This window comes from Ctenopharyngodon idella, chromosome 17 (genome assembly GCF_019924925.1).
Source record: "Ctenopharyngodon idella isolate HZGC_01 chromosome 17, HZGC01, whole genome shotgun sequence".
Classification (NCBI taxonomy): domain Eukaryota; kingdom Metazoa; phylum Chordata; class Actinopteri; order Cypriniformes; family Xenocyprididae; genus Ctenopharyngodon; species Ctenopharyngodon idella.
The window spans coordinates 2,735,930-2,753,537 of record NC_067236.1 but is presented as its reverse complement, the minus strand read 5'-3'; the positions used below and the strand labels follow the sequence as shown (position 1 = coordinate 2,753,537).

General features: G+C 35.6%; 1 protein-coding gene across 4 annotated transcripts in view; it reads left to right on the top strand.

The window, feature by feature from the left end:
• The first annotated feature begins 4,927 nt into the window (after window positions 1–4,927).
• The window catches only part of ctbp2a (C-terminal binding protein 2a), a 55,020-nt gene continuing 42,339 nt past the window's right edge, over window positions 4,928–17,608 (top strand). For 2 of the 4 annotated variants that reach the window (XM_051868827.1, XM_051868826.1), the window contains exon 1: window positions 4,929–5,156. The gene's annotated coding sequence lies outside the window, so the exon portion shown is untranslated. Of the gene's footprint in view, window positions 5,157–17,608 lie in introns of all 4 variants that reach the window. The other 2 variants (XM_051868821.1, XM_051868822.1) reach the window with 2 other exon arrangements.

Here is a 17,608-nt window from a genome sequence, read left to right as displayed (position 1 = left end):
AGCTTCAAAGAGAGACCGTAAGATTGCCATCTTATTCTAGCAGGTGTTGCATTTGAAACGGCAGCTGTGTCTCTGTATATGCGCACCTGGAAAAGAGCAGCGAGGAGAATCCTCTGTGCTTTCCAGATTTCCTTCAACAGCGTGTCCAGATAGCAGGAACAGTGGGAGAGATATTGAGGGAATTGATCTTGTTTTTTAGCCCCTATTCTGAAATGCAATCCAAGAAAATTACATCTTGTAATTAAGTATTTATTTTTTTTGATGGTAATGAAGTTTTACACATTACATTTCTTTCATAACCTATTCATGAAAGATAAGCCTGGAAAAAAAAAAAACATGTTGCCATGGTGATGATGGCAAAGAGAATTCTCTTAACGTTGTCTGTTCTGTTAATAATGTCTGACTTACTCTGGTTTTGCAAAGTGAGTCTTTGATTTTTCAAATGCTAAACATTGATCTTAATATTATTTGCCTCTGTGTGGCTATTTATTGAAAGCTCATTGCAGTTCTCTCTGTTGAAAGACATATTAAAAAATAGATTGCTGGTTACAAGCTGATGGATTTGTTGAATGGAATGTAGAATAGCCCGGTTGAGATCAAAGAACCGCATTTCACTGAGATTCCTCTTTTTTTTTTATTGTACTGCCACTTTAAAGGTCCGTACACACCAACAAGCATCTGAATTGAGTTTAAAAATAAATGAAGTGCATTTTCCTTCTTAACAGGAAACATTAAAGTTTTCACAAATATGTGGTTACATTTACGCTAAAACAAACCTTTTAGGTTACTATGGGAACTGATGTTTTAACCTCAAGGATTTATAAAAGGATAGTCAGATGTCAAGGTACATTAGAATGCATTATGGGTTAATAGAGTAGATTAATCAGCATAAATGATTTCTGAATAAGAGCCTTAACTTAAGGGCATTCCAACCTAATCACTTCATTTCACTGTCCTCATTATAATTAATATTGCCAGGTAATGAATTAATGAAACAGTCTGGCATGTTTTACATGAGAGGTCAAGACAAATAATTTAGCCCATACTGTTCTCCTCTGATGAAATAATTAGTGCATCTTAACACTCTAATTAGCCGGGGTTTTTTCCAGACAAGTGTAAACAAATGCTTCTTTGTAATGCAGAAATTAATTCAGTTCGCAGTTATGTTATGCGTGTGATCTCCTGTCTAAACCATACCTTTGATTTCCAGTCATTATAATTCATAGGGCATAATTCTGTTATGTTTTCTCCTAGTCGACAGCATCTTTTCCTTGATGCTGTTATTGTGAGATATCGCTCACTATTGCCTCTCAGCTGCACATCCTTGTTTTTCAGCTTGGCCCTGTGATAACTCTGTCTAACCTTGAGAAATGGCTGCAGGAGACCCAAGACACCGCAGAATAAACCTTCTTAGTGATGAAATATTCATTCAAATGAGGTGGAGAGGGCTGCTGCATTAGAATAAGTCATTGTTAAAAGATTGCTCACATCCGTAGAGGCGTACAGTGCATCATTGTGAATAGATCAGTCTGAGAGGATGTTATAACACACAGAAAAACTCTGTTCAATGAGAAAAGTCAGTACTTCATGTTGCACCGGTTCACTCAAGTGTGTCTCGCATTTTACTATCACTGAGTCATCTCTAGTGAAATGAGAAATACAGAGCAGTGGACTCATCCTCTAGAAAATGTTATTGTGCCACTGAAACAAACAGAAAAGAATGAAGTTATAGAGCATTTCACATCACATTTGATGATGTGGTTTCATTTTAGGCCTCAAATGCGGTTTTTAAAAATAAAACACATGAATTGAACGTGATTAGTAAGATCTTTTTACTCTTAAAAATAAAGGTTCTAAAATGGTGTTTTTGCAGCGATGCCACAGAAGAACTGCTTCTGGTTGACCAAAGAATTTTTTAATTAAACTGTACTAACAACATTTTTTTTCTTAGAGAAGAACATTCTAAGTTAATAATCTGTAGGCCTACATCTGTGTTTTTTCCCCCTCTTTATTTATTTTTTTATTTACTCACTCTCTTTTCCCGCCTCAGTTGTGAAGGGGTTTATTAGGGTTTTGGGGTTTGTGTTTATAGCAAGGACATTTCCTTGTTCATTGATCATTTCAGTGTAAGCAATAACTTATGGGACTGATTTCACAGACAGGGCTTAGATTAAACCAGGATTAGGCCTTAGTTTAAAGGGTTATTTCACCCAAAAATACAATTTCTGTCATTAATTACTCACCCTCATATCGTCCCAAACCCATAAGACTCGTTCATCGTTCATCTTCGAAACACAAATTAAGATATTTTTGATGAAATTCGAGGTTTTATTTATTTTTTTATCTCCCATAGAAAGCAACAAATTATCACATTCAAGGTCCAGAGTAGTAGTAAAGATAGTCAACGTGACTGCAGTGGTTCCTTAAAGTTATGAAGCGACGAGAATACTTTTTGTACGCAAAAACAAAACAAAAATAACAACTTTATTCAACAATTTCCTCTCTACCCTATCATTCTCCTACGCAGTTTATGTTGAAGACACATCGTAGAGCTTCCATGTTCTATGTCAGAACGCTGGCTCAGGATTGGCTGGCTCCTTACTCAGCATCACACGCATGCGACGTGCTTCTCACATGAACAGCATCGGCCAATAGTGAGCCGGCGTTTTGATGTAAACACATAAGTGCTGCGCTGCGTCAACTGTATAGGAGAATAACAGGGTAGAGAAGAAATTGTTGAATAAAGTTGTTATTTTTGTTTTATTTTTGCGCACAAAAAGTATTCTTGTCACTTCATAACATTAAGGTTGAACCACTGTTGTCAAGTGGACTATTTTAACAATGTCTTTACTACATTTCTGGACTTGAATGTGGTAATTTCGTTGCTTTCTATGGAAGATAGAAAAGCTCTTGGATTTCATCAAAAATATCTTAATTTGTGTTCCGAAGATGAACGAAGGTCTTACGGGTGTGGAACGACATTAGGGTGAGTAATTAATGACAGAAATTTCATTTTTGGGTGAACTAACCCTTTAAGTAGCTTTTACAAAAATATTGCCTTAGAAAAACCCATTACAGATGTGCATCTTGAGACAAAATAATGCCACTGACTGACATATTTTATATGATATGTCAGTGCAAATTGCTTTCAGTTAAAACAACTCAAACATGCACTTTAGTCTAGGCTTAAGCCTTGTCTGTGAAACTTGGAGATGCTGTCCCAAAAAAAAATGCCAATAAAAAAAGATTGGAAATAAAAATCCAAAAGAACCTGTTTCATTATAAAGAACATTCTGTGCATTGGAAAGGCTCATTTCGGAGGCTGCGTCCTCCAAAGGTTGCATTTGTAGGCTGCATACGTCATCAAGCCATAACCATAACCATAATAAAATTGACTGTTATTCCTCGTGTAAAATACTGTAATTTCTTTCTTACTTTGCAATTTAATGGTTACTTTTCTTAAATGAAAACGTCTTGATGACCTATGAAGCCTTCAAATGCGACCTCCAGAGGACGCAGCCTTCGAAACGAGATGCAGCTTATAGATGCAAAAAAGAACCTTATTTTTAAGGGTGTGAGTATGGAAGTGTATGAAAGTGCACACAAGTTTTTAATTTAACTGCATGGAGTTATTTTGTTGCATTTAATCAACACCATTTATGCATCCACTTGAGCTCATGGATAATACAAACATACAACATTCCCAGCGGACATGAGCGATACAATTGTTGTGAATTGTAATTAGCTAAGTTTCATCATAGTGTCATAGTTCTTGACAGGCAAATCAGTATGTATACATGAAGGTACTGTAAAGCAAAGAGTCAAAGACAAACTTTAGAGTGAAATGAATCTGAATCAGCATTCTGTGCCCAGAGAGGCAAAATGTAAAAGTGCTGAATTTGGGGGAAATTCATGATGAGTTTCTAGAGAATAGAGAGAGTCTGTGGATAAAGCATAGGCACCAATAACCCTGACCTAACACATTTGTGTTTTATTATCCAGCTTTGCCTACATATTTTCCCCCATATCACTGTATTTTTATGCATGCCCTATATTTTTGAATTACAATATCTGCATTTGCACTATCTGTTGTACCACGCATCTGGATCTTATTGTCAGTATTTATTGTTAATTAGTGAAAGTGTTTGTATTTATTGGCTACTCAACATGATGTCAAGGTCGCTGTCTTGTAAAGATCTGTTATATTGTCTAACCTGAAATGACAATAAACTACTCTGATTCTGAAATATTCATTGAACTCCAACTGAATGATGTGAAGAAAACCATTGGCTTACCTCTCAATGATATCACTGTCAATTATGAGATGAATATTTACATATTTAAAAATGTAAAACAAAAAAGAAGCACTAAATGCAGAAGAAATATTTCAATTTTTGCATTATTTTATAGGTCACCAATCAGCTATCTAACAAATGAAGACTAACAAATTTTCACTTATTTTCAAATATTGCTCAGATATTTACTGAAAAATAGTATTAAATGAGTCTAATGAAAAGCAAGAATAGTAGTCTCTGACTGAAAAAAAAAATATATTATAATACAATATTATATTCTACTTTCACATATTATCACATTATTGTGTTAAATAAGGTTGATTTTAAGTCATTTTACAGGAAACAACCTAATTATTCAAACTGAATTGAATTCAAAATAAATTGAAGTACTTGACATGAATGAAAAACATTGCTGTGATATAAGTAACACAGACCTGAAAATCAATACCAGGGTCAAAATGATAGAATGTTGATAGCAATCAATGCTAGTGGTCTATGGTCAAACTGACCAGTGCAAACGCACTCGATGTGGGCGTGACCTCGTGCTAACCGCCCAGCTATTGGTCGAATCAGTCCAAAGCCCCGCCTCTTTCAAAAAGATAGAGAAAAAAGAAAAGGAAAACAGAGACATCTCAATCCTTGCAACTGGGGAAAAGATGAAACGTAGTGCACCATAGTCTACGAATCACCTCCTCTTTTTTTTTTTTTTTTTTTTATAAAAAAAACCCAGTAAACCATCTTCTTTCGCTCTGAGCCAAACTGAGCCACATCTGTAAGTTATTTCAATCACCTAACGCCAACAATCATAATCAGATATTCAGTTTTGGGACACGCTGGATTAAGTTTTGTAGCATTTTAAAGGTGAGTCATTAATCATGAACGCTTCTACGTGCATTTGAGCAGCGGATTGATTCTTAATGGATATATGAATCCGATATTTTCATACATATATAGGCGTTTATCCAGGTAAGATATAAGATGCACTCGCCGGTTGTTGGTTTAAGGAACCGCGGCTGGTGTTACGCGGTGTGTCCGTCCATGTGTGTGTTTATTCGCCTGCGACATGGAGGGGATGGGTGGGCTTTTCTCCCTGTGTTTCTAATATCCGAGGACATCTTGAGCCACTCCGCGACAGAAATAGTTGGAAATGGAACGTCTTTGGTTGGTTACATTGGGTTTTTGATCTCTGGCTGCATTGTATCGGCTGATTCTTCGGGATTTGGTTACAGTGTTTTCATTAGGTCAACTGAAAACACTGTTGCAACAATGTTGACCATATATAAAATAGCTTTAATAAAACTGTTGATATGTGCTATCTTAGCGTATTTTCTTAATGTTGAATGTCTTTTAAGGGCACTATATAAGGAAATATACATTTGGAGTCAACATTGAAGGTGATATTTGTATTTAGTTGGTAACTGTGTGAGTAGGTTCCTAAATATGATTTTGGCCAAGTCAGTCAACCCCTATTTTGATGTAGTTTAAAAGTTTAGTCTTGTCGCTCAACTTATTACACATGCATTTGTGGTGTTTTTGATGGTCTTTTAGATCACAGAATTAAAACATGATATTAAGAAGTGTAGGTAGTGTGTGTGTATTTAGGGAGATGCCCCTTTGTCTGTGCTGGAGGAGAGGGGGTGTGTACAGATGTTCGCTACCAGGACATCTGCTGTTTCTAAGGGCTTTGTCAAGGGCCCTTTCAAGAAGGCGCAGGGGCCGAAAGACAAACATATGTGCTACTTTTTTAAGCTTAACTCCACAAGCTATCAAATGCAATGCAATCCTTGTTGGTTAATAGGATGCAATGTAAGTGTAAATAATGCATAGTGTTACTCACAAGCAGTTATGTATTCTCAGTAGGTTGCATGTTTCGATTTGACGACTAGAGACCTTGATTTCTAACGCGTCCATTACATTTCCCACTGAGAATTCTCCCTCTCTCTCTCTCGCCCCGGAGCGCTCACACATCACACACTGAATCATAGTGTACATGGCAGCATATGAAGCAGGAAGACATTTATTAGAGTCAGACAGGAAAATGCAAAAGGCTTCTTTAATATTTATGGCATCCTGTTCTTCAGGTGTGCAGAGGGAATGTGTGAGTTCATTTATATGTTGCTGAGATCACCGATGTAGTTTGATCAGCTGCTTATTAAGTGGTTATACATTGGATATCAAGTGGTGACCCAGCACGCAACCAAAACTGTTTATTGTGCAGAAATGTCCTTAAAATTAAACTTGGTTGCGTGCCATGCCATCTGATTTGTCTAGCTGATGAATTTGCCCCCAAACACTATAGAGTTAGATTGGATGCCTAACTTCTGACATCAACAAAAGATATGTAAACTTATTTTTCTTTTAAAAGTTGAGCCAATTTATTTTGCAGTCCTAACTATGCATAGTAATATGGGTTGTGACTTTCCCGACAAGTAGGAAACGCCTATATTTATTCTGTGTGCTGTAAATTACTCACAAATCATATGATAGTTCATTATCTCTATTAAGTTTTCACAAAATATTAGTTGTTTTTATGCCTTTTGCAAGACATTGCACCATTTCATGCTTTTCATCTTCAGAAAGATCTTTCTTCCTCCCTAATATTGCATGAGAACTGTGACTTGCTTAATAATGTGGAACAACCTCTTTAAGTAGGGTTTCCATTTACCTAAGTAGAACTGGCAAACCTTAGATATAAATATATATATATAGATATAATTTTTTTTCTGTGACAGGAGCCTAAGATATATTCCCAGTTCTAAATAAATTAATGCAGTGTAGATTATTTGACTTATTATTTCATATGAGCCTAAGGGCATGTAAATGCGTGTTTCATTGTTACAAGCAGGAAGTTTTCTGCATGTTATCAGTCATCAGTCGGAGATGAGTGTGTCAAATTAATGTCTATATGGTAGTAATAAAAGGCTATAAGATAATATAAGTCATGTGATTAGTAAACATGTGTTCTTTAAACTTTGACCTTTGGATGCTTCAAATAATTTTATAAATTCATTAAACACCCCATTATGAGATGGATATGTTTGACAACAGTAGATTTTCATGTGACACTGAATATTTCACATTTATTGTAGGTGACATACAAAACTTAATCCTGTTTCATCCTATGAAATTGTTAAAAGATACAGGTAATACAGGCCCATATGAATATCTAACTGTTTTAAGAAAAATGCATGTGATGTAATGGAAAATTCAGCATATACAAATTCATAGTGTTTTTTCTTTGCACTGAATGCATTTATCACCATATGCATACTGTTTGTGGTCGGTAAAAGTTTGTAACTTTTTTGTTAAAGTCTTCTGCTCACCAAGGCTGCATTTATTTGATCAAAAATACATTTTTTTTTATTTTGCACATTTCAGGTAGACCTGACTGCATTCATTGCCTATATTGCATTGGTTGATATGCTGAGCTGTGTGTTTTTCTACATTTAGTTTTTTGCTTTTACATGTGAGAATGTATTCTTTCCCAGAGGCAATGATAAACCAATGTGCAGAAATCCAGTTTAGCTCTTTTTACAGTTGTGTTGAGCCTGTGAATGTTGACATTCCTCCGTGAGCGGAGCACAGAAGTGAAATGTGTTTGTTTATGAGCAAGTGGATGAGTGTAGCGTGAATTTTAAAGACCGACACTCACTTGAGCGGTACAGAGAGGATGAATATTAATGATTCTTCTCAGTTTAATACCTTGTTTAACACACACTAATATGGCCTCTTTTGCGTATATGCTAGTGTAGCATTCCCGTGATTTCTCAACAGTAGGAGTTAGGAAGAGTGAGAGGATGTCTGACGGTTCCTGATAGGAAGGTAATTGGTATGAAATTGGAACATGGCATCGGCCTAGAGCCACAAAATTCAACCTTTTATTTCATTCACCGCTCGTGTGAGTCTCAGGGATGTGTCTGGCTGTCAGTCAGAATGTGATGAGATTCAGGCTCAAATGTCTAAAAGAAAAGATTCATTCAATTCACTATATTTCACTAGATTTCTTTCGTTTTCTGTTAAAGAACTGTTAAAATTTATGAAGAGGAGTGGAAAAGAATAACGGAATGTATGATTGCAGGTAATCTGTTCTGTTTTCTGTGTTGCTGTGAATGTCAGTGAACCTCTACTGTTTTTGGTTGCCCAGTCATAAATGATCTCACAATCTTTCTCCTGCCAGAGTCAGTTATAGAGGAAATGCTACAGGCTTTGCTTCCTGTTTTCTCTCATACAGACATGAGACCATCCATGTGCTTGAGAAGGGGGGTAATCCCTAGTGTAAAATTCAAATCTAACGCTGCAGAATTAGATTTACCCGCGCAAAAAAGAATTAGGTTCATTTAACATGGGTGGTTTTACTGTGTGTTCACTAACTTTCATTGATTATGATAATTCTGTTTGTGATAAACACATGTATAAACATTTTGGCCAGTAATGATAAAGATGGTATGATGGCAGATCATATACTGTTGTGACTTTTGTTTTCATAAAAATCATGTGAATTGTTTACTTTGCCTAAATCTCCATTGCAGTATTTTGATGCTATGCTCAGAGTTTCGATCAAAGTTCAATCAAGAATAGATGCCTGCACACTGAAAATTAAAACTCCAAACTTTATTAGAAAACAGATTCTTCGACTAGTTAGCTGTTCATCAGGCATGTTTGGAGCGTTCATTTTCAGTGTGCAAAGTTAAGAACAAGTCGTTATTACTTTTTTTGTATACCTATACACAACTTGTTTTTTGATTGTTTCAGAGATTTCAATGTAATACAATATATTTCAACACATTATTTATGCATATGTCGCTGACACGGAATGCACTTCTGCATTCCACTTCACTGCATTTCCATTGTTCTTTTTTATGTAAACATGCACTAGACAAACGCATTTCACCGTTGCACTTACATCTCCTGTCTTTTGTCATGATATGCCATTATAAAAACTTGACGCTCAAGTAATTCAACCTTTAAGGTGAGACAATAGGCAAAACCATTGGTTTTTTTTTTAATGCACTGGTCAATTTTGAGATTTTCATTCATTCAACTGTCGTCACGTCACGTGAGTGTAACTACGATATAGACAATAGTCCGACTCCAAAATCTCTACAGGTTGACAGATTTCTACCAGTTTATCGTGTCTACTGGTATATCACTCCTATGTGCACAGATAAATCATTTATAATAAAAATACTGCAATATTTCATAAAAGAAACACGAATTGTCAGTTTTGTTTTAAGAGTGACTTTAATTCTGCTACCCTCTGTTGTGTGTGAATTACCCCTTACAGTACAAGAATATACTGTAAAAACACATAACTGTTTAGTAATGTTGTAACATGATACATAATTAAAGTATACAGTGTACACACACACACACTATATATATATATATATACACTGCCCGGCCAAAAAAAAGTCACTGTTTGGATTTTAATGCTATAATACTTAAGAATCTAGGAATGGATCATTATTACAGTGATTATTATGTTACTAGCATGTTATAAGTTTAGCAGCGGTTCTTTTAACCCTTAAAGATGGAGTCTGTAGCTTTTCATTTCTTAAACAACCTTGTAGGAAGACACATCATGGCCATATTCCAGGATGACAATGTCAAGATTCACAAGATAGTGAAAGAATGGTTCAGAGAGCATGAAGAATCATTTTCACACATGAATTGGCACCTCTGAGTCCGGACCTTAATTTCATTGAAAGTCTTTGGGATGTGCTGGAGGAGACTTTACAGAGTGCTCACCTCTTGCATTGTCAATACAAGATCTTGACCAAAAATTGATGCACCTCTTGATGGAAATAACATCACAACATTTATTACCATCGATAGGTGCATCATTTTTTGGTAAAGATCTTGTATTGACAATGTAAGGTCAGTGCCAATTCATGTGTGAAAATGATTCTTCATGCTCCCTCCCAACAATTCTTTCACAATTTGAGCCTGATGAAAATAATAATAAAAAAAAAAAAATCACTGTAATAATGTTCCATCTATAGACTCTTAAGTATTTGCCTATTAAAATCCAAACAGCGACTTTTCTTTTGGCCGGGAAGTCCTGCTATTTTTATAATCTTATAAACTCCAATAATAATTAAATCAGAGTGGTGTTGAACATTTGAAAATGTTAATACTGATGATCACTGATACATTGTGCTACTGAGTTTCCCTAAATTGTTTTTATGGATCTTTTCTTTGAGGGCCACAGGCTATCTCTGTCGGATAAGAGCGTAATAACCTCTCACCCTCTCAGCGTAGAGCAGATGTCCCTTTAGTCAGTGTTCGGATGTGAGGAAAATGGCCAAAGTGTCAGAAATAGCTGATGAATTTTCAATATTAATCCCCGAGTTCCCTGAGCTGAAATCATTTTGCGTTGTAGGAGGTGATGTGAGCAGTCTCTCCTGCAGGTTATTAGAGTTTGACTCCAGGAGTGAGAGTCAAAGCAGGATCATTGAGTTCAGCGTGTTATGAAGGGGTCAGCGAGGCAAGGGGCCCCTTCATTGTGCTCAGACTGTGAGGGGTCGGGGCAAAATGCTTAGCTTATTATAGCTGTGACTATCAAAGATCAATACAGCCATCACAGAGCTTTTCACACACTGTTTGTGGAGTTATATTACAAATGCTGTTCACTTGTTTCTGTTTGTTGCAATCTATTGTGGTGTTTTTGTGACGCATATGAGAAGGTTTCTGTCTAACACCAAGAGGAAAAAAGCAAGGGATGACTAAGAAAGAAAGTAATGCAGTAGGAGATACAGATGCATGAGAGCGAGGTCAAGTGTTCATGACATTGCGTGAGAGAGAGACAGAGGAACTTTTTGTTGATGTTGCTCTTTTGTTGCTCAGAAGAATTGATTAAGCTCTCAGTTTTATTTCATTTAAAGCTGAACACTGGTGGCAACAGACATAAATTCAAAAATAATGACCATAATGAACACTTCTCTCCTACGGATAAGAAATCTTTGAATGAATATTAGGATCTCTGACTTTTGATTGCAGACTTTGCTGTTTTGGCATGTCTGAATACAGTTTGAGACATTGTTTAGATCTCTATTGAAACTCCAGTGGAAACACAAGGCAATTTTTTTTTCTGGCAAGAATATATTTCAAATTTATGCTAAATATGTGTTTTTAAACAGTGTTGTCTAACGACTTTTTGTGCTATTTGATATTGATATTGATATTTTTGTGCTAATGTGCTTCAATTAAATATTTTTTTTTCTTATACATTTTAGGTAAATGCAAGTTTTTTTTTTTGTCAATATATATATCACTGTATATCTCTACACCATATAAAAACAGCTTATTGCATTAAAGAGAGTGAGGGGTATTACATTAAATTATTTTTTATTTAACTTTGAATGTCAAAGAAGAAAGAAAATTAAATTTTGATACAAATAATATCAACTTGTTTTTTTTAATCATCAAAATGAAATGTGACTCCTTGACCGAGCAAATATTTTTGAAACTTTTAACACCCCAAAATCTAAGGTAATTCATTTGTTTGTTAAAGAAGAAATAACATTTCATTTTGTTACATCATCAACCTTGTTTTAAAAATCACATTTTTTAAAGTATATGGCTGCTCTTTTTAAGGCATCATTTTGATTCTATTTACTTTGCATTCTCTTAGGATCTTCTCCCTTCTGCGTGGATCCCTGTTAATTTTCTCTCTATACTTCCGTGTCCTCACCCTCCCACTCATTTCTCCCCCTCAATTCTTTCTGTCTCAAAAACAAAGTATCACATTTTATACTTATTTTCATGACACTTTATAACAGTACAGATTTTCTGAAAAAACATAAGAAAATTTTTTATTTAATGTAATTATTACATTTAAGAACACTAAAAATGATAAAAAAAGAATAAAAAGGAGTTGAACAAATCTTATTTAATTATTGAAGAGATCTTGTCCTCTTGTGTGACATCTTTGTCCTCAGTGGACATTATCTGTCACACCATATAGGATGTTTCAGCCTTTTGAGTCAGTTAATGCCTTTGCTATTCATAGCTAATCTGTCATTAGCAGCTAGCAAGACACATTTGCGTAATTTTCCATGATTATGTAGTTTAACATACATTTTAAATAAAAAAATATATATAATTTAGGGGTGTCACACCAAAGGACACTTTTAAAGTAGTTCCAAAAAAGTTAAATATTTGAACAATTCTGAGACAAAAACTAACCATGTGCACATGTCATGGGCTTCACAAGGGGGCTTCAGTCAGAGATTTTATTATTATAGGGAGATGAGAGGGTCTGTATCTCTTACCATTGGAGAAAGCGCAACGGCTAACTTAATCACGTGCGGCACCTCTCAGCCTATCGTGTAATGGCCTCTGGTCTCCTTCCCTGCGTACTGCCACAGCCGGAGCATTAGCATTAGCCGTTATGCTTTTTTGGCTAAAGGTTGCAGGCTTGCCTTCCAGTGACTTTGCTTCAGTAACATGATCTTGAATGGGGTCCTTGAAATAATTAAAGATGTATGTGGAATTGCCCGACTTAATATCAGGATATAGTGTCACACCGGAGGACATAGTTTTTAGTGACAAAATGTATCAAGATCGTACGCTTTTAGAAATATACTTTTGAAAAAAGTGATTGCCATTTACTAAAATAGACACTTGTAAAATTATGCCTGAGGTATATATATATATATATATATATATATATATATATATATGTGTATATATGTATGTATATATATATATATATATATATATATATATATATATGTATGTATATATAGGAACCTTAGGAACCTTAAGTGCAGCAGAAATTTTTTTGTAACCTTGGCCAGATCTGTGCCTTGCCACAATTCTGTCTCTGAGCTCTTCAGGCAGTTCCTTTGACCTCATGATTCTCATTTGCTCTGACATGCACTGTGAGCTGTAAGGTCTTATATAGACAGGTGTGTGGCTTTCCTAATCAAGTCCAATCAGTATAATCAAACACAGCTGGACTCAAATGAAGGTGTAGAACCATCTCAAGGATGATCAGAAGAAATGGACAGCACCTGAGTTAAATATATGAGTGTCACAGCAAAGGGTCTGAATACTTAGGACCATGTGATATTTCAGTTTTTCTTTTTTAATAAATCTGCAAAAATGTCAACAATTCTGTGTTTTTCTGTCAATATGGGGTGCTGTGTGTACATTAATGAGGAAAAAAAATGATTTAAACTTAAATGATTTTAGCAAATGGCTGCAATATAACAAAGAGTGAAAAATTTAAGGGGGTCTGAATACTTTCCGTACCCACTGTATATAATGGTTTTTTTTTTTTTTTTTTTTGACATTCTTTGAAAATTTTAAAATATATTTTAAAAAACAGCATATATATTTTCTGCCATATTGGAGATTTTTATCAGAAATATTTGATAAACTGAAGACATTTGCATCTTAGATTCAGTTCTCCATTTATGTTCTTTTAACATTCTCTCCAAGTTATGTTCTTTTAACATTCTCTCCAAGTTGACTTAAAGGGATAGTTCACCCAAAAATGAAAATTCTGTCATCATTTACTCATCCTCAAGTTGTTCCAAACCTGAATGAGTTTCTTTGTTCTGCTGAACACAAAAGAATATATTTTGAAGAATGTTGGTAACCAAACAGTTGTGGGGCAATTGTTCAATTGTCAATGGCCCCACAACTGTTTGGTTACCAACATGGGTGAACTAACCCTTTAAGTCAACTTGGAGAGAATGGAAAAACTCTGAAAAGTAGTCATTTCCATTTGCTCTTAAACAGTAGATAATAAAGAGAGGAAAAAGAAAGCAAGAGGATGTGGGGTAGTGAGAAAGTGAGATAGTATTTATGACTCAAACAGAAAGAGATATGTTGGGAGATATGGACAGTGTGGGAGCGAGGTCAAGCGTTCATGACATGCTTTCAAAACTCTGAGGTGTCTGCAAAACAGTGTTTAAAATCGTAGACATTGCAGTTTATCTTTTAATACATTTGAACAGTGACACATTGGGAGAATTCTCTCTGTTCTTCTAAACACTTCCAGCGCTACCTCAGATAACCTTCTAGTGTTTCGACACACTTTACTGGAGTTGATTTAAAACCTGTCTTTTCTCTTCGTGTGCGTTCAGGAAGTGAGACAGTCCTGCTGCTTTGATGAGCACTGGCATTTCTAAAGGTCTCTGGAAAAAAACAATTTGTGATTGCTTGAAATTATTCAATGCCACAAATAAGTATGCAGGAAATTATCTGCATATTTAAAATGCCACCTCAACAGAGTGGTCCAGATCCTTTAAAGAACGAAACATCTTGAGAGCAATCACATAGAAGTTTGAAATTCAGTGCTTATTTTGAAGATGATTTGTAGTTAAAGTGGTAAAAGAATAAATAGACGAAGCTCATAAAGAAAAATCATGTTTCACCCCAAAATCAAATAGGGGAAAAGAAGATTATATTTTGCCTAAACAAAATAAATCATGTTTTTAGGACTAGTTGGTTTTTGGTACATTATTTTCATAGGGATTGTGCACATTTTCCTGCAAATTTCTCATTATTGTGTTGTATTGAAATTCAGTATAAATAAATTCAGTGCAACAAATATAGACAATAAGCCATGAGAATTACAATTAGTCTCTCTCTCTCTCTCTCTCTCGCTCTCTCTCTCTCACACACACACACATATAATGAAAAAGTGCGTGAAAGAGTTTGACACTGAAAGAGTGAAGTATCAAAGCAACGTTTAATGAGAACATTCCCATAACAGCTCAGGTTTGCATAACGCTCAATGAATATTAAAATGAAGTGAGGTCAGTGTAAATGTGTCTATTGTGCAGGATAAACATGAGGAACGAAATGCGCAAACATCAATCATGGAGAGTGTGGCTGTCATAACACACACACACACATACAGGTGCAGCTGAATCAAAGCAGCAGGTTTGTGAATGGAGCAGATGTAATTCATGCTTTGTGTAAAGGAGTGCTTTTAGAAACACAAGTCTTTGAAGTGGATACAGCTGATGTCTTTGTGTCGCTGAAAGGTGTTTTCTCTTCCAGTGCTGTATGAACCGTATCAAGATTTACAACTCGAACTGTAAGCACTTGTGCAGCTCTTTAGATGTGTTTTGTTGGTTAATTAATTAAATCGAATTACATATAGTCTTGCTCAGTGTTTCTATGGCAGGTTTGTGTAGGCCTTCTCTCTGACCTCAAACACCGTCACAGGAAGTGATGGTTGCCTTGGTGATAGGATGACCTTAGTTAATTTATAGCGCATTTTTTCTCTTTCTGTTAGAGCTGCACGATTAATCGTTGAAAAAAATCGCAATCTTGATTTTAAGCATCCACACGATCTCATTCCTAAATGACAACGAATCGGCCATGTCTATTGTCTATGTCTAATGTCCTTTGACAAAATCACAACATTCAAATCTGCGTTTGCGCTGCTGCTGACCCAGAGAAAGCAGGTAGGCTAATAGACATGAAACAGCTTCACAAACGGACTTTTCTTTTCCACCACACACTTCTTATTTCCATGTTACAAATATTCAAATTATCACAGAAGTACTGGAACAAAAGTTTATAGTTCGGATAAAAACACTGATGTCTACGGAAGCGATCAAAAATAGAGTAATCACCTTTTGAAAGTAACTTGACGCTTCAAATAACTATTGTAAGTCTAGTTACAAATGTTACAAATGTATTTGTCATTGAATCATTCATTCAAGAGATTTGTTCAGAAACACTGATTCATTTGAGAATCACGATTTTTTGTTTTAAACAGAGATCACGATTCTTCAAAATAACATGTGAGTCCTGACAAAATGTTAATTGCAATTAAATGTTAATATTTAAAGTTAATTAATCTGAATTATTAAAATAACTTGGTTTGAACGAATGATTCAATGACTCGCTCATAAATAATTCACTTGTTACATGGTTTGTTCGAGATGCATCGGCCCTGCGCAGACCGATCGGTGAATGACATCAAAGTACCGCGAGAGCGATTCATAAGCATAAAGAGTCATATGCTCTTCAAACGCTCCCGCTGTTCTTTGATGTCATGAGTGAGGGCATAGGGATGCTCACTTCCGATTGGTATTTGCCCAGCGTTTTTGAACGAATCTCTTGAATAAATGATTCAATGACAATTACATTTTTAAGTCACTTGTCGCCACCTGGTGGTGTAACGATGTAATCAATACAATTGTTATTTGAAGCGCCAAGCTACTTTCAAAAGGTTATTTGCTCTTTTTTTTGATCGCTTCCATAGGCAGCAGACTTTTAGATAGAAGTACTGGGATAAAAGATTGCTGTGATAACATAATTATTTGTAACACAGAAATAACGACACAGTGTGGTTGAAAAGACTGTTAACGTTAGCTGTTTCATACATGGCAACTGCTCTCTCTGGGTCAGCGTCAACACCAACGCAGATTTGAATGTTCCAGTGTGATTTTCTCAAAGGTTTAATAAGGCCACTTAAAGATATTTCATCGGGTTTTGTCGGATCAGTGTGTTACCCCTGTCGGAGTCTGTTGGCGCTGACTGAACATGCTGAATCGGATTTAGAATGCCTGAGAGAAGTGACATGCTGTAATCTGTTGGCAGTCGTCGACTATCTGGTGATTATCTGTTCAGAATCGTGGGAGAATCGTAATCTCTATTTGAAACAAAAAAATCGTGATTCTCAATTTATCCAGAATTGTGCAGCTCTATATGGAATAATGCTCTTTTTGTGGTTATGATACAATGAAATGACATTTACAATTATTTATTAACCGTTAATGCCATTACTCCAGTCTTCAGTGTCACATGATCCTTTCAGAAATCATTTAAATATACTGATTTTCTAACATTATTGATGTTAGTGAGAAGAGGTTTTGCTTTCATCTCCTCCTGTGACACCAACGCCAAATAAATGTGTGCCCAGACTATTGTTGCTTTCTAACAGGTCAGATCTTTCAGATTACCCAGCATTCAGCTGGAAAAAAAATGAGTCTTTGCTGACCTGTGTGATCCACAGTGCTTTGCAGAACAGATTGTGTTTTTGTGTGTGTGTGTGTGTGTGTGTGTGTGTGTGTGTGTGTGTGAGAGAACGTGTTTAGGTTTATGTTTGTGTGAAAAAAATCACAGACAACCAAGGCCAAGGTAGCGCAATGAATGCCACAGATATGCTTGTGTATTTACAGAGATCATTGAAAGACAGATTGGGAAAAGATGGAATGGGAGGAAATGCTCAAAAGGATATGATTGTGAAATGCACTTTCTTTTTTTTTTTTTATTGAAAACGATCTGTTATGAAAGACCTTTTATGAAAAGATCCTTTATACATTTCTCAGGGTCCTCTC